Consider the following 15,000-nt stretch of genomic DNA (forward strand, 5'->3'; position numbering starts at 1 on the left):
TATTCACTTACGATGTCTGGCCTGATGCGGGGGTCCAATCCCCGGTGAGTGAGAGGAGAGGGTAGGTTATACATTGCAGTCTAGCTTGGGGAAAAGGTGTTTGTGTGTGGGCGTTTGTTTGTGTGTGTCGTGTGTTTGTGTGTGTCGTGTGTTTGTGTGTGTCGTGTGTTTGTGTGTATGTTTTGTTTGTTTGTGCGTGTGTTTGTGTGTATGTTTTGTTTGTGTGTGGCGTGTGTTTGTGTGTGTCGTGTGTTTGTGTGCGTCGTGTGTTTGTGTGTGTCGTGTGTTTGTGTGTGTTGTGTGTTTGTGCGTGTCGTGTGCATGTTTTGTTTGCTTGTGCGTGTGTTTGTGTGTGCGTGTGTTTGTGAGTATGTTTTGTTTGTTTGTGCTTTTATTTTTCAGTTATGTTTGGGGCTTCACTTATTCACTCTTCCTTTTCATAGACCTGATCTTAGGTCCCTGAAGTACTATCATTTGCTTGTACCATCACGGGAACATTTCGCTGAAAATGAATATATCCATCTTCAGTTTACAAAATAGATTGCAGATGTAATGGTAAATCCGAGTGTAAGAAGGATTTGCCAATAGTTGCTACAGAAACACGATTTCCAACCTTAATGACACAATTATCTTCTTCTCTTATGGGTGAATAGAATATCATGGAGAGAGTTTGATGACATTTTAGAAGAAATATGAAGATGAAACATGGATAAGCAGCAGAAAAAAAAGTAAATTGTGGGTAAGGACACGAAAAAATATGAAGATGAAAAATGGATAAGCAGCAGAAAAAATAAATAAATTGTGGGTAAGGAGACAAAAGCAAAAGCAAAATTCCTCAAGCCGTTTGGAGTTCAGAGCAACAGCATCAGAGATTTTCAAGCGTTGGCCATTTGTCAGTTTCAGCTTCAGGGCGAACAGGAGCAGATATTCCTGAACTCTGCAGTACGGGGAGTTATTGAAAAGTGGAGCATATATTCCGCAGAGTTTATCGGGTTGTGTATATCTTCCGTTTCTTTTGTTTTAAGATTATTTGATGATTCAGGTATAGAATACACTTGGGTGTCTATTTTTTCTTACCTTTACATCTATGCAATAATATAGACGTATACTTTTATTTCATATAATGAGGTCAATTGCCCGTCATACGCGAATAGGCAACTGTCATTGTAGTTCCGAACTTGGCCACTAGACAGCGCTGCCGATGCTGGTTTGAGTTGCCACCTATGTACTAAACGTAATAATTACCTTTATACCTTGAATAAGAATTAATAATCATTGTCATATCTAAGTAGGCGTATAATCACATGATTTTTATCTATAGAGGAGTATAAATCATAAAATTACGATAGATATCACTACATCAGAGAGTCGTACGTATAATGTTGCCTTTGAGTGGGCAGGTTTATTCAGGGATTCTTCATGCGTCAGAAAGAAAGACATAATTAGAAGGAAATTAAAAGATGATCAAAGGTAAGTGAGATAAAAGAAAATTGAAACTGTGGTGTATAATGAGTAAAAGCTGAAAAACAGAGACATTTGTTTTGAAAATAATCATGCGTTTCTTTTATATTTTCTTTTTATAGATGTGTTTATATATATATATATATATATATATATATATATATATATATATATATATATATATATATATATATATATATATATAAAGAGAGAGAGAGAGAGAGAGAGAGAGAGAATATATATATTTATCTATCTATTTATCTATCTATTTGTATATATATATAAATAAATATATATATATATATATATATATATATATATATATATATATATACATATATATATATATATATATATATATATATATAAATATATATATATATATATATATATATATATATATATATATATATATATCTATATATATATATATATATATATATATATATATATATATATATATATATATATATGTATATATATATATATATATATATATATATATATATATATATATATATACATATATGTATGTATGTATGTATGTATGTATATACATGCATAGGATTGGATGGAGTTAATTGCTTTAATTAACTCCACTCCAAATATTTCGGAATTCCTAAAGATGAACGCTTTAAGACTTCATCACTTAGGGAAAAAAAAGTTCAAAAGCCTTTTAAGGTCCTGATTAGCACTAATTAAAAGGCCCTTAAGAGATTGCGGGAAAATCATGACTGGATTTGTTATGTTAAATCACTTTTATTCCTTTATCTTCAGTTTTGTTATTTTTGTGATTGTTATGATTATCATCGCATAATCGCATCATTGTTAGTAATAACATCGTCATTATCGTCTTTATTATTGCCATCATTATAGTCATCATTATTACTACCATTATTATCATCATTATTAATGCTGTCATCATAGTTATCATTATTACCACCATCATCATTATCTTCATTAGTACTGCTGTCACCATAGTCATCATTATTACTACCATCATTATTATTATCATTAATATCGCCATAACCATCATGATCCTTAATATTGCCATCATCACTATTTTTATCATCTATCTACTTTTAACTTTTTATTCACCATTAAGTTCCATTTTGTATTATTATTATTATTATTATTATAATTATTACTATTATTATTATTATTATTATTATTATTATTATTATTATTATTATTATCATTATTATCATTATTATTATTATTATTGTTATTATTATTATTATTAATATTATTATTATTATTATTATATATATATATATATATATATATATATATATATATATATATATATATATATATTTTTTTTTTTTTTGTTTTTTTTTTTTTTTTTTTTTTTTTTTTTTTTTTTTTTTATTTTTTTTGGACATCATCTCACAAATAGTGTCGCTTACTTTTTCTTCACAATAGTTATTCGTAATCGACCGGTGTTATAGTTTTGAACACTATACATCGCCTTTATTACAAGGGTGCCAAGTGGCGGCGAGGGATCGAATCCCGATCGGAGAGGTTATAATATTCATGATAAAAAAAATGCGGTATTGCATTATTCCATCTTCCATACTACACTTTTTTTTTATCACAAAGAAAGTTATAATTTTTTTCATTATTTATCATCGCTGTACGTAGGTGTTTTGGTTTTAGGAGATTAATTGAATTAAAAATTGTACACTTTAGTAAAAGTTATGTACGTTGTGGTGTTTTTGTTGTTGTTTTTTTGTTATTATATTTGTTGTTATCATTATATCGAGATCAATAACTTTAGGATGGGTATATCAAGAATACTTCTCTTTCTCTCTCTGTCTCTCTCTCTTTTTCTCACACACTTTCTCTCTGTCACTCACACTCTCTCTCTCTCTCTCTCTCTCTCTCTCTCTCTCTCTCTCTCTCTCTCTCTCTCTCTCTCTCTCTCTTTCTCTCACTCTCTCTCTCGCTCGTTCGCTCGCTCTCCCTAATATCTACATATCTCTTTTTCTCTCTCTCTCTCTTTCTCTCCAATCTACCTATCTCTTTCTCTCTCTCTCTCTCTTTCTCTCCAATCTACCTATCTCCTTCTCTCTCTCTACCATATAATTTATATAGATAAGACCAATCTAATCCAATTAACATTTCCTGAGTAGTCGCATGAATGTGATGTATCATTTTTAAAGACTACAATTCCATTCATCAAATTCATCAGATTATGGATCCAAAGTTTAGTCATTGTTATCATCATACGAGCATTTTTTTTTCTTTTTTTTTGTGGAGGTTACGGAAGATTTTTATTTCCAAAACTTAGTGTCTTGTTTATCTTCGCTCACTTCTTTGTCAGTTTTTGGTGAACTGGAACGATAGTGTGTTGTACAGAATTGATGATCTGTTCATTCATTTATTATGATTAGTGTCCTTATCTTTATCATTATTTTCATTAACTTTTTCATTATTGTCATTCTCATGATTATCATCATTTTCATTGTTTTGATTATTATTATTATCATTATCATATTTATCAACGTTATCATCGTTATTATTGCTATTATTCTTATTCTTATTGGTATCATTATCATTATTGTTATTTCTCTCATTATTGATATTATTATTATCATTATTGCTTTTATTATCAATACTACTATTATTATTAGTGTTATCATTATTATCTCTATCATTGTCATCAATATTATTGCCATCCCTATTATTACTTTTATCATAATTGTTCTTCTAATTATAAGAATTATCATCATATTGTTATTACTATTACCACTACTACTACTATCATTATATCATTATCATTATTAGAGAGAGGAGTGAGTGAGAAGCCAGGGGAGAGAGAGAAAGGGAAAGAGAGAGGGGAGAAAGATAGATATATGATAGATAGGTAGAAAGATAGATAGAGGGAGAGGCAGAGAGAGAGAGAGGGAGAGAGAGAGAGAGAGAGAGAGAGAGAGAGAGAGAGAGAGAGAGAGAGAGAGAGAGAGAGAGAGAGAGAGAGAGAGAGAGAGAGAGACGTGCAGACTGACATACAAACAAACAGACAAAGATAGATAAACAGAAAGAGAGAGAGGAAGAGAAAGAGAGTGAGTTAGACAGATAGATAAATAGAGAGAGAATGGGAATAATGAGAAAACGAAAATTATTTTGCACACTCGTTTTTTCTAAACTGGCTTCTAATCTGTTGACAGGATGCGCTGCAGAAGAGGGGAGTGAAGCAACGAACAAAGTGAATGCCAAAGTGAAGTTAGTTTTAGTCCCGGGAAAGGTAAGTAAGTACAGATGGTGAATGTTCATGAGTTTACTTGTACTACAGTTGTGTCTTAATGCGCAGAATGTGTGTCTGTGATGTGTCTTCGTTATATTTTGCTTCCTGGTTTTAGAATTTTGGTTTCTATTCAGTGAAATATTCCGTATTCTTGGTTACTGTAAGATGTGGTCAGTAGCTTGTTATCGTTTCGAGGAAGTATGTTTACGTCAGTGTAGTATAAAGGTTTTGCAATTAGTGTCGAACTCGTTGAATTCCCTGGGGCTGTGTACCTTTATATCCCTAGATGTCAAATTACTTATTTCTCTTTCTGTCTGTCTGCGTCTCTCTTTTTCTCTGTCTGTCTGTCTGTCTCTGTCTCTATTTGTATCTGTCTATTTCTCTCTCTCTCTCTCTCTCTCTCTCTCTCTCTCTCTCTCTCTCTCTCTCTCTCTCTCTCTCTCTCTCTCTCTATATATATATATATATATATATATATATATATATATATAAATGTATTTGTAAAAAATAATAATAATAATAAAAAAAACAAAAAAAAAAAAAAAAAAATATATATATATATATATATGAATATATATATATATATATATATATATATATATATATTTATATACGCACATATAGATAGATATGTGTGTGTGTGTGTGTGTATGTGTGTGTAAGTGTGTGTGTGTGTGTATGTGTGTGTGTATGTGTGTGTATGTGTGTGTATGTGTGTGTATGTGTGTGTGTGTGTTTGTGTGTGTGTGTGTTTGTGTGTGCGTGTGTGTGTGCGTGTGTGTGTGTGTGTGTGTGTGCGTATATGTATTTATATAGATACACATACATATATATGTATGTATCTACTAACTATCTATAGTGAAATCTTTCTCTCTCTATCTCTCTCTCTGTAATTTTATCATCAATCTCTATCTCTCTGTACTTTTCTTCCATCTATATATTTATTTTCATCATTATTTCTTTGTTGCAAGAACAATGTCTCAAAATGACCAGCACGACCCCCAGTGAGGGTCAGGTGACTCTGCAGTATTGCAAGCCTTTCTTTGTTCAGCAAGGGAGAGTGCTTGAGATGTGGCGAGGTTCAAGAGCGTGATTACACTGTAGTTAGTTGTTCCAAGGTCTATTTCAGAAGAGCTAAGGTTTATAGGTCAGTGTTGCACGGGGTTGTTCAGTGTTGCACGGGGTTGTTCAGTGTTGCACGGGGTTGTTCAGTGTTGCACGGGGTTGTTCAGTGTTGCAAGGGATTGTTCAGTGTTGCACGGGGTTGTTCAGTGTTGCACGGGGTTGTTCAGTGTTGCACGGGGTTGTTTAGTGTTGCACGGGGTTGTTCAGTGTTGCACGGGGTTGTTCAGTGTTGCACGGGGTTGTTCAGTGTTGCACGGGGTTGTTCAGTGTTGCACGGGGTTGTTCAGTGTTGCACGGGGTTGTTCAGTGTTGCACGGGGTTGTTCAGTGTTGCACGGGGTTGTTCAGTGTTGCACGGGGTTGTTCAGTGTTGCACGGGGTTGTTCAGTGTTGCACGGGGTTGTTCAGTGTTGCACGGGGTTGTTCAGTGTTGCACGGGGTTGTTCAGTGTTGCACGGGGTTGTTGTTTATGTTTTTTACTAGGGATGATGTGAGTTGTGAAAGGATATTTGTTCCCTTGATAGCGAAAGTACTTTTTGGTGTCCGTTGATGATAGAAACCTTTGGTTCTGTGGTTCAGAACTTTCAGAACTTTTTTCTTGTCTTTATCCTCTTCGGTTGGATGTATTTCGCTCCGTGTTCCATTACTCCCTTTCAGTCCAATGTAACGTACAAAAGCACGGGAAAAATATACATAGCCTATTAAGGTCTTGTACAAAATGGTATATAATAAGGGAAATACGTTTCACTACCCATTCACATTGCACAAAGGGAACAAAAGCAACATTAGAAGAAAGTAAATTAAAATGTACACCGACTTTCAATATCAATCGCATAGGCTCCGGATATCAATACATATTAACCCCGTCATTTTTTTTCTTCTTTTCTTCTTTCTTCTTTCTTTCTTTTTTTTTTTTTTTTTTTTTTTTTTTTTTTTTTTTTTTGTACCGCCGGAGAGCAGATTTACCCTCTGGCGATAAGACTCCTCCCCTCGAGATAAAGAATGCCTTAGCTAATGAGGGACGGAAGGAGTAACCTGAACCCGACAACCGCTGACAAAAAGTCGATCCCTTCTGGCTGATAAAAAACATTTTCTTTAAGAACGAATACCCAGCAGACTAAAAAAAAAAAAAAAAAAAAAAAAAAAAAAAAAAAAAAAAAAATCAACATACTACGGACACGTAAATCCAGTATATCTATACTTTTATTCTATACATATTTTCACTCTATACATTCTGCGGGAATCACTTTATAATCCCTTTTATTCAGAAACTGATTCCAACGAAACTGCAGTGCGTATGGCAGCCTCTGTAGCAGTGTTTCCCTATTTTTTTTTTTTTTTTTTTTTTTTTTTCGGTGCGACCCTAAAGATAGTCTAGCCTTGGTTAGCGACGCTATATGTGCGAACATGTAGTAATATATCCAACTATTCTCATGGTAGTCAAACTTGCAGCTGTATATTAGCTTACGTTCTTCTATCCTTTTATAAGTTTATATTACCAACACATTGAATTTCAATAAACATGTGTTAATAATAAAAAAAACATTCTTTAACTGTACGTTATTCTATACTTTTATGTTTTTATTATCAACACATTACATTTCAATAAACAAGCGTTAATAAAAAACAAAACAAAACAAAAACATTAACTTTAACTCACATATGCAGCTATGCATTCTCTTAATCTCCTTAAAAGACCCTCTGGCGACCCTCACAGAAACCCCCCGGTGACCTTCATTTGGGACGCGACCTTGGGGGTGGGAACCTCTGCTCTTTAGCGTAAGGAACTGGTTTGTCTTACGTAAATCGGAGGTTTTGCGCCGATTTCCTGAAGGTCATTCCACGCGAGGAATGGAAGGATGCGTATATAAAGGCTGGTAACTGACTGCTTAATCGGGGAGTCGTGGTGGAAATCTGTCTAACGGGGGAGTCGTGATGGAAATCTGTCTAACGGGGGAGTCGTGATGGAAATCTGTGTCCGAGGAGTCGTTTTGGAAATCTGTCTAACCGGGCAGTCGTTTTGGAAATCTGTGTCCGAGGAGTCGTGGTGGAAATCTGTCTAACGGGGGAGTCGTTTTGGAAATCTGTGTCCGAGGAGTCGTTTTGGAAATCTGTGTCCGAGGAGTCGTGATGGAAATCTGTCTAACTGGGCAGTCGTTTTGGAAATCTGTGTCCGAGGAGTCGTGATGGAAATCTGCTTAACCGGTGAGTCGTTTTGGAAATCTGTCTAACGGGGAGTCGTTTTGGAAGTCTGTGTCCGAGGAGTCGTTTCGGAAATCTGTGTCCGAGGAGTCGTTTCGGAAATCTGCTTAACCGGGCAGTCGTTTTGGAAATCTGTTTAACCGGGCCGTCGTTTTGGAAGTCTGTCTAACTGGGCAGTCGTTTCGGAAATCTGTCTAACGTGGGAGTCGTTTTGGAAATCTGTGTCCGAGGAGTCGTTTTGGAAATCTGTGTCCGAGGAGTCGTGGTGGAAATCTGTCTAACGTGGGAGTCGTTTCGGAAATCTGTCTAACGTGGGAGTCGTTTCGGAAATCTGTGTCCGAGGAGTCGTTTCGGAAATCTGCTTAACCGGGCAGTCGTTTTGGAAATCTGTTTAACCGGGCCGTCGTTTTGGAAGTCTGTCTAACTGGGCAGTCGTTTCGGAAATCTGTCTAACGTGGGAGTCGTTTTGGAAATCTGTGTCCGAGGAGTCGTTTTGGAAATCTGTGTCCGAGGAGTCGTGGTGGAAATCTGTCTAACGTGGGAGTCGTTTCGGAAATCTGTCTAACGTGGGAGTCGTTTTGGAAATCTGTGTCCGAGGAGTCGTGGTGGAAATCTGTCTAACCGGGCAGTCGTTTTGGAAATCTGTGTCCGAGTAGTCGTTTTGGAAATCTGTGTCCGAGGAGTCGTTTTGGAAATCTGTGTCCGAGGATTCGTTCTGGAAATCTGTCTCACCGGGGAGTCGTGATGGAAATCTGTCTAACGGGGAGTCGTTTTGGAAATCTGTCTAACGGGGGAGTCGTGGTGGAAATCTGTGTCCGACGAGTCGTTTTGGAAATCTGTGTCCGAGGATTCGTTCTGGAAATCTGTCTCACCGGGGAGTCGTGATGGAAATCTGTCTAACGGGGAGTCGTTTTGGAAATCTGTCTAACCGGGCAGTCGTTTTGGAAATCTGTGTCCGAGGAGTCGTTTTGGAAATCTGTGTCCGAGGAGTCGTTTTGGAAATCTGTCTAACCGGGCAGTCGTTTTGGAAATCTGTCTAACCAGGCAGTCGTTTTGGAAATCTGTCTAACCAGGCAGTCGTTTTGGAAATCTGTCTAACCGGGGAGTCGTTTTGGAAATCTGTCTAACCGGGCAGTCGTTTTGGAAATCTGTCTAACCAGGCAGTCGTTTTGGAAATCTGTCTAACCGGGCAGTCGTTTTGGAAATCTGTCTAACCGGGCAGTCGTTTTGGAAATCTGTCTAACCGGGCAGTCGTTTTGGAAATCTGTCTAACCGGGCAGTCGTTTTGGAAATCTGTCTAACCGGGCAGTCGTTTTGGAAATCTGTCTAACCGGGCAGTCGTTTTGGAAATCTGTGTCCGAGGAGTCGTTTTGGAAATCTGTCTAACTGGGGAGTCGTTTTGGAAATCTGTCTAACCGGGGAGTCGTTTTGGAAATCTGTCTAACCGGGCAGTCGTTTTGGAAATCTGTCTAACCGGGCAGTCGTTTTGGAAATCTGTCTAACCGGGCAGTCGTTTTGGAAATCTGTGTCCGAGGAGTCGTTTTGGAAATCTGTCTAACTGGGGAGTCGTTTTGGAAATCTGTCTAACCGGGGAGTCGTTTTGGAAATCTGTCTAACCGGGCAGTCGTTTTGGAAATCTGTCTAACCAGGCAGTCGTTTTGGAAATCTGTCTAACCGGGCAGTCGTTTTGGAAATCTGTCTAACCGGGCAGTCGTTTTGGAAATCTGTCTAACCAGGCAGTCGTTTTGGAAATCTGTCTAACCGGGGAGTCGTTTTGGAAATCTGTCTAACCGGGAGTCGTTTTGGAAATCTGTCTAACCAGGCAGTCGTTTTGGAAATCTGTGTCCGAGGAGTCGTGGTGGAAATCTGTCTAACTGGGGAGTCGTTTTGGAAATCTGTCTAACCGGGGAGTCGTTTTGGAAATCTGTCTAACCAGGCAGTCGTTTTGAAAATCTGTGTCCGAGGAGTCGTTTTGGAAATCTGTCTAACTGGGGAGTCGTTTTGGAAATCTGTCTAACCGGGGAGTCGTTTTGGAAATCTGTCTAACCGGGCAGTCGTTTTGGAAATCTGTCTAACCAGGCAGTCGTTTTGGAAATCTGTCTAACCGGGCAGTCGTTTTGGAAATCTGTCTAACCGGGCAGTCGTTTTGGAAATCTGTCTAACCAGGCAGTCGTTTTGGAAATCTGTCTAACCGGGGAGTCGTTTTGGAAATCTGTCTAACCGGGAGTCGTTTTGGAAATCTGTCTAACCAGGCAGTCGTTTTGGAAATCTGTCTAACCGGGCAGTCGTTTTGGAAATCTGTCTAACCGGGCAGTCGTTTTGGAAATCTGTCTAACCAGGCAGTCGTTTTGGAAATCTGTCTAACCGGGGAGTCGTTTTGGAAATCTGTCTAACCGGGAGTCGTTTTGGAAATCTGTCTAACCGGGCAGTCGTTTTGGAAATCTGTCTAACCGGGAGTCGTTTTGGAAATCTGTCTAACCGGGCAGTCGTTTTGGAAATCTGTCTAACTGGGGAGTCGTTTTGGAAATCTGTCTAACCGGGGAGTCGTTTTGGAAATCTGTCTAACCGGGCAGTCGTTTTGGAAATCTGTCTAACCAGGCAGTCGTTTTGGAAATCTGTCTAACCGGGCAGTCGTTTTGGAAATCTGTCTAACCGGGCAGTCGTTTTGGAAATCTGTCTAACCAGGCAGTCGTTTTGGAAATCTGTCTAACCGGGGAGTCGTTTTGGAAATCTGTCTAACCGGGCAGTCGTTTTGGAAATCTGTCTAACCAGGCAGTCGTTTTGGAAATCTGTCTAACCGGGCAGTCGTTTTGGAAATCTGTCTAACCAGGCAGTCGTTTTGGAAATCTGTGTCCGGGGAGTCGTTTTGGAAATCTGTCTAACCGGGGAGTCGTTTTGGAAATCTGTGTCCGAGGAGTCGTTTTGGAAATCTGTCTAACCGGGCAGTCGTTTTGGAAATCTGTCTAACCAGGCAGTCGTTTTGGAAATCTGTGTCCGGGGAGTCGTTTTGGAAATCTGTCTAACCGGGGAGTCGTTTTGGAAATCTGTCTAACCGGGCAGTCGTTTTGGAAATCTGTGTCCGAGGATTCGTTTTGGAAATCTGTCTAACCGGGGAGTCGTTTTGGAAATCTGTCTAACCGGGCAGTCGTTTTGGAAATCTGTCTAACCAGGCAGTCGTTTTGGAAATCTGTCTAACCGGGGAGTCGTTTTGGAAATCTGTCTAACCGGGCAGTCGTTTTGGAAATCTGTCTAACCAGGCAGTCGTTTTGTAAATCTGCCTAACCGGGCAGTCGTTTTGGAAATCTGTCTAACCGGGCAGTCGTTTTTGAAATCTGTGTACGAGGAGTCGTTTTGGAAATCTGTGTCCGAGGAGTCGTTTTGGAAATCTGTGTCCGAGGAGTCGTTTTGGAAATCTGTGTCCGAGGAGTCGTGGTGGAAATCTGTGTCCGAGGAGTCGTTTTGGAAATCTGTCTAACCGGGCAGTCGTTTTGGAAATCTGTCTAACTGGGGAGTCGTTTTGGAAATCTGTGTCCGAGGAGTCGTTTTGGAAATTTGTGTCCGAGGAGTCGTTTTGGAAATCTGTGTCAGAGGAGTCGTGATGGAAATCTGTGTCCGAGGAGTCGTTTTGGAAATCTGTGTCCGAGGAGTCGTTTTGGAAATCTGTGTCCGAGGAGTCGTTTTGGAAATCTGTCTAACCGGGGAGTCGTTTTGGAAATCTGTGTCCGAGGAGTCGTTTTGGAAATCTGTCTAACCGGGGAGTCGTTTTGGAAATCTGTGTCCGAGGATTCGTTCTGGAAATCTGTGTCCGAGGAGTCGTTTTGGAAATCTGTCTAACCGGGTAGTCGTTTTGGAAATCTGCTTAACCGGGGAGTCGTTTTGGAAATCTGTGTCCGAGGAGTCGTGATGGAAATCTGTCTAAATGGGAGTCGTTTTGGAAATCTGTGTCCGAGGAGTCGTTTTGGAAATCTGTCTAACGGGGGAGTCGTTTTGGAAATCTGTGTCCGAGGATTCGTTTTGAAAATCTGTGTCCGAGGATTCGTTTTGGAAATCTGTGTCCGAGGATTCGTTTTGGAAATCTGTGTCCGAGGAGTCGTTTTGGAAATCTGTGTCCGAGGATTCGTTTTGGAAATCTGTGTCCGAGGATTCGTTTTGAAAATCTGTGTCCGAGGAGTCGTTTTGGAAATCTGTGTCCGAGGAGTCGTTTTGGAAATCTGTGTCCGAGGAGTCGTTTTGGAAATCTGTCTAACCGGGTAGTCGTTTTGGAAATCTGCTTAACCGGGGAGTCGTTTTGGAAATCTGTGTCCGAGGAGTCGTTTTGGAAATCTGTGTCCGAGGAGTCGTTTTGGAAATCTGTGTCCGAGGAGTCGTTTTGGAAATCTGTCTAACCGGGGAGTCGTTTTGGAAATCTGTGTCCGAGGAGTCGTTTTGGAAATCTGTCTAACCGGGGAGTCGTTTTGGAAATCTGTGTCCGAGGAGTCGTTTTGGAAATCTGTGTCCGAGGAGTCGTTTTGGAAATCTGTGTCCGAGGAGTCGTTTTGGAAATCTGTCTAACCGGGGAGTCGTTTTGGAAATCTGTGTCCGAGGAGTCGTTTTGGAAATCTGTGTCCGAGGATTCGTTTTGGAAATCTGTGTCCGAGGAGTCGTTTTGGAAATCTGTGTCCGAGGAGTCGTTTTGGAAATCTGTGTCCGAGGAGTCGTTTTGGAAATCTGTGTCCGAGGAGTCGTTTTGGAAATCTGTGTCCGAGGAGTCGTTTTGGAAATCTGTGTCCGAGGAGTCGTTTTGGAAATCTGTGTCCGAGGATTCGTTTTGGAAATCTGTGTCCGAGGAGTCGTTTTGGAAATCTGTGTCCGAGGAGTCGTTTTGGAAATCTGTGTCCGAGGATTCGTTTTGGAAATCTGTGTCCGAGGAGTCGTTTTGGAAATCTGTCTAACCGGGGAGTCGTTTTGGAAATCTGTGTCCGAGGAGTCGTTTTGGAAATCTGTGTCCGAGGAGTCGTTTTGGAAATCTGTGTCCGAGGAGTCGTTTTGGAAATCTGTGTCCGAGGAGTCGTTTTGGAAATCTGTCTAACCGGGCAGTCGTTTTGGAAATCTGTGTCCGAGGAGTCGTTTTGGAAATCTGTGTCCGAGGAGTCGTTTTGGAAATCTGTGTCCGAGGATTCGTTTTGGAAATCTGTGTCCGAGGAGTCGTTTTGGAAATCTGTCTAACCGGGGAGTCGTTTTGAAAATCTGTGTCCGAGGAGTCGTTTTGGAAATCTGTGTCCGAGGAGTCGTTTTGGAAATCTGTGTCCGAGGAGTCGTTTTGGAAATCTGTGTCCGAGGAGTCGTTTTGGAAATCTGTGTCCGAGGAGTCGTTTTGGAAATCTGTGTCCGAGGATTCGTTTTGGAAATCTGTGTCCGAGGAGTCGTTTTGGAAATCTGTCTAACCGGGGAGTCGTTTTGGAAATCTGTGTCCGAGGAGTCGTTTTGGAAATCTGTCTAACCGGGGAGTCGTTTTGGAAATCTGTGTCCGAGGAGTCGTTTTGGAAATCTGTGTCCGAGGAGTCGTTTTGGAAATCTGTGTCCGAGGAGTCGTTTTGGAAATCTGTCTAACGGGGCAGTCGTTTTGGAAATCTGTGTCCGAGGAGTTGTTTTGGAAATCTGTCTAACCGGGCAGTCGTTTTGGAAATCTGTGTCCGAGGATTCGTTTTGGAAATCTGCGTCCGAGGAGTCGTTTTGGAAATCTGTCTAACCGGGCAGTCGTTTTGGAAATCTGTGTCCGAGGATTCGTTTTGGAAATCTGTCTAACCGGGCAGTCGTTTTGAAAATCTGTCTAACCGGGCAGTCGTTTTGAAAATCTGTCTAACCGGGCAGTCGTTTTGAAAATCTGTTAGCCGTGAGATGAAACTAGAGGGCGATGGTGTCTAGAGGTTTATACAATTTCTAATGGTCGTTAGGGTGGGTTTATTAATTTGATTTCTTTATTCTGATAAAATTTGGATTAATTCTTTTATTTCTTGCTATTTTACCCGATTTTTGCCTGTCTCACTCTCTGTCTGTGTCTCTCTCTGTCTGTCTGTCTCTCTCTCTCTCTCTCTCTCTCTCTCTCTCTCTCTCTCTCTCTCTCTCATCTCTCTCTCTCTCTCTCTCTCTCTCTCTCTCTCTCTCTCTCCCTTTCTCCCTCACTCCCTCTATCTCTCCCCTCTCTTGCTCCCTCCCCTATTTACTCTATCTTTCTCTCCCTTCTTTCCTATCCACCCTATTCTCACTTTCTTCCCTGCACCTTCTTTCCCTCCTTCCCTCCCTCCCTTATCACCTCCCCCCCCCACCTCTCCCAACCCTCCCTCCCACTCCCACCCTGCCCCCCCGTCTCTCTCCCTTCCCCCCTCCCCTCCATCCCCTCCCTCTCTTCCCCCCTCCCCTCCCTCCCTTCCCTTCCCTGCCCTCCCTCCCCCCCTTCCCCCCTTCCCCTCCCTCCCTTCCATCCTTCCCACTTCCCCACCCCACCCCTCTCTCCCTTCCCCCTTTTCCTCCCTCCCCTTCCCCTCTTCCCTCCCTTTACCCCCCCTTCCCCTCCCTCCCTCCCACTCCCCTCCCTCCCACTCCCCCCCCTTCCCCCCCTCCCCTCCCTCCCTTCCCACCCTCCCTTCCCTCCCTCCCACCCTTCCCTCCATCCCTCCCCCCCTCCCCTCCCCTCCTGCTATGTGCTACAGAATTTGCAATTTGTGTCTTGTGAGGAAAAGAAATTTTTCTCGGGGAAACTTTTAATCTCGAGAAGTGAAGGAGTGATCTATAGTACAGGCGGCGAATGCAATGAGGGTACGATTTCTCCGGCGTTATCAATTGCAAATGAAAGAAAGAAAGAAATTGTTCTTTGTTATACGTGAGAGATGGACAGGGTTGCGCATGCGTGGTAATGTTCTTTTTTTTTTTTTTTTTTTTTTTTTTTTTCTTTGCGGTGGATGAAGTGAGGAACTTGGTGGTGTG

The 15,000-nt window shown here is 40.6% G+C and overlaps 1 long non-coding RNA gene across 1 annotated transcript in view; it reads left to right on the forward strand.

Moving 5' to 3' along the window:
* The window catches only part of LOC138863205 (uncharacterized), a 284,219-nt gene that overhangs the window by 85,607 nt on the left and 183,612 nt on the right, over positions 1-15,000 (forward strand). The window contains exon 3 of the long non-coding RNA XR_011398847.1: positions 4,635-4,711. This is a non-coding gene — a long non-coding RNA (uncharacterized lncRNA). The remainder of the gene's footprint in view (positions 1-4,634; positions 4,712-15,000) is intronic.

Source organism: Penaeus vannamei, chromosome 11 (assembly GCF_042767895.1).
Source record: "Penaeus vannamei isolate JL-2024 chromosome 11, ASM4276789v1, whole genome shotgun sequence".
Taxonomy (NCBI): Eukaryota; Metazoa; Arthropoda; class Malacostraca; order Decapoda; family Penaeidae; genus Penaeus; species Penaeus vannamei.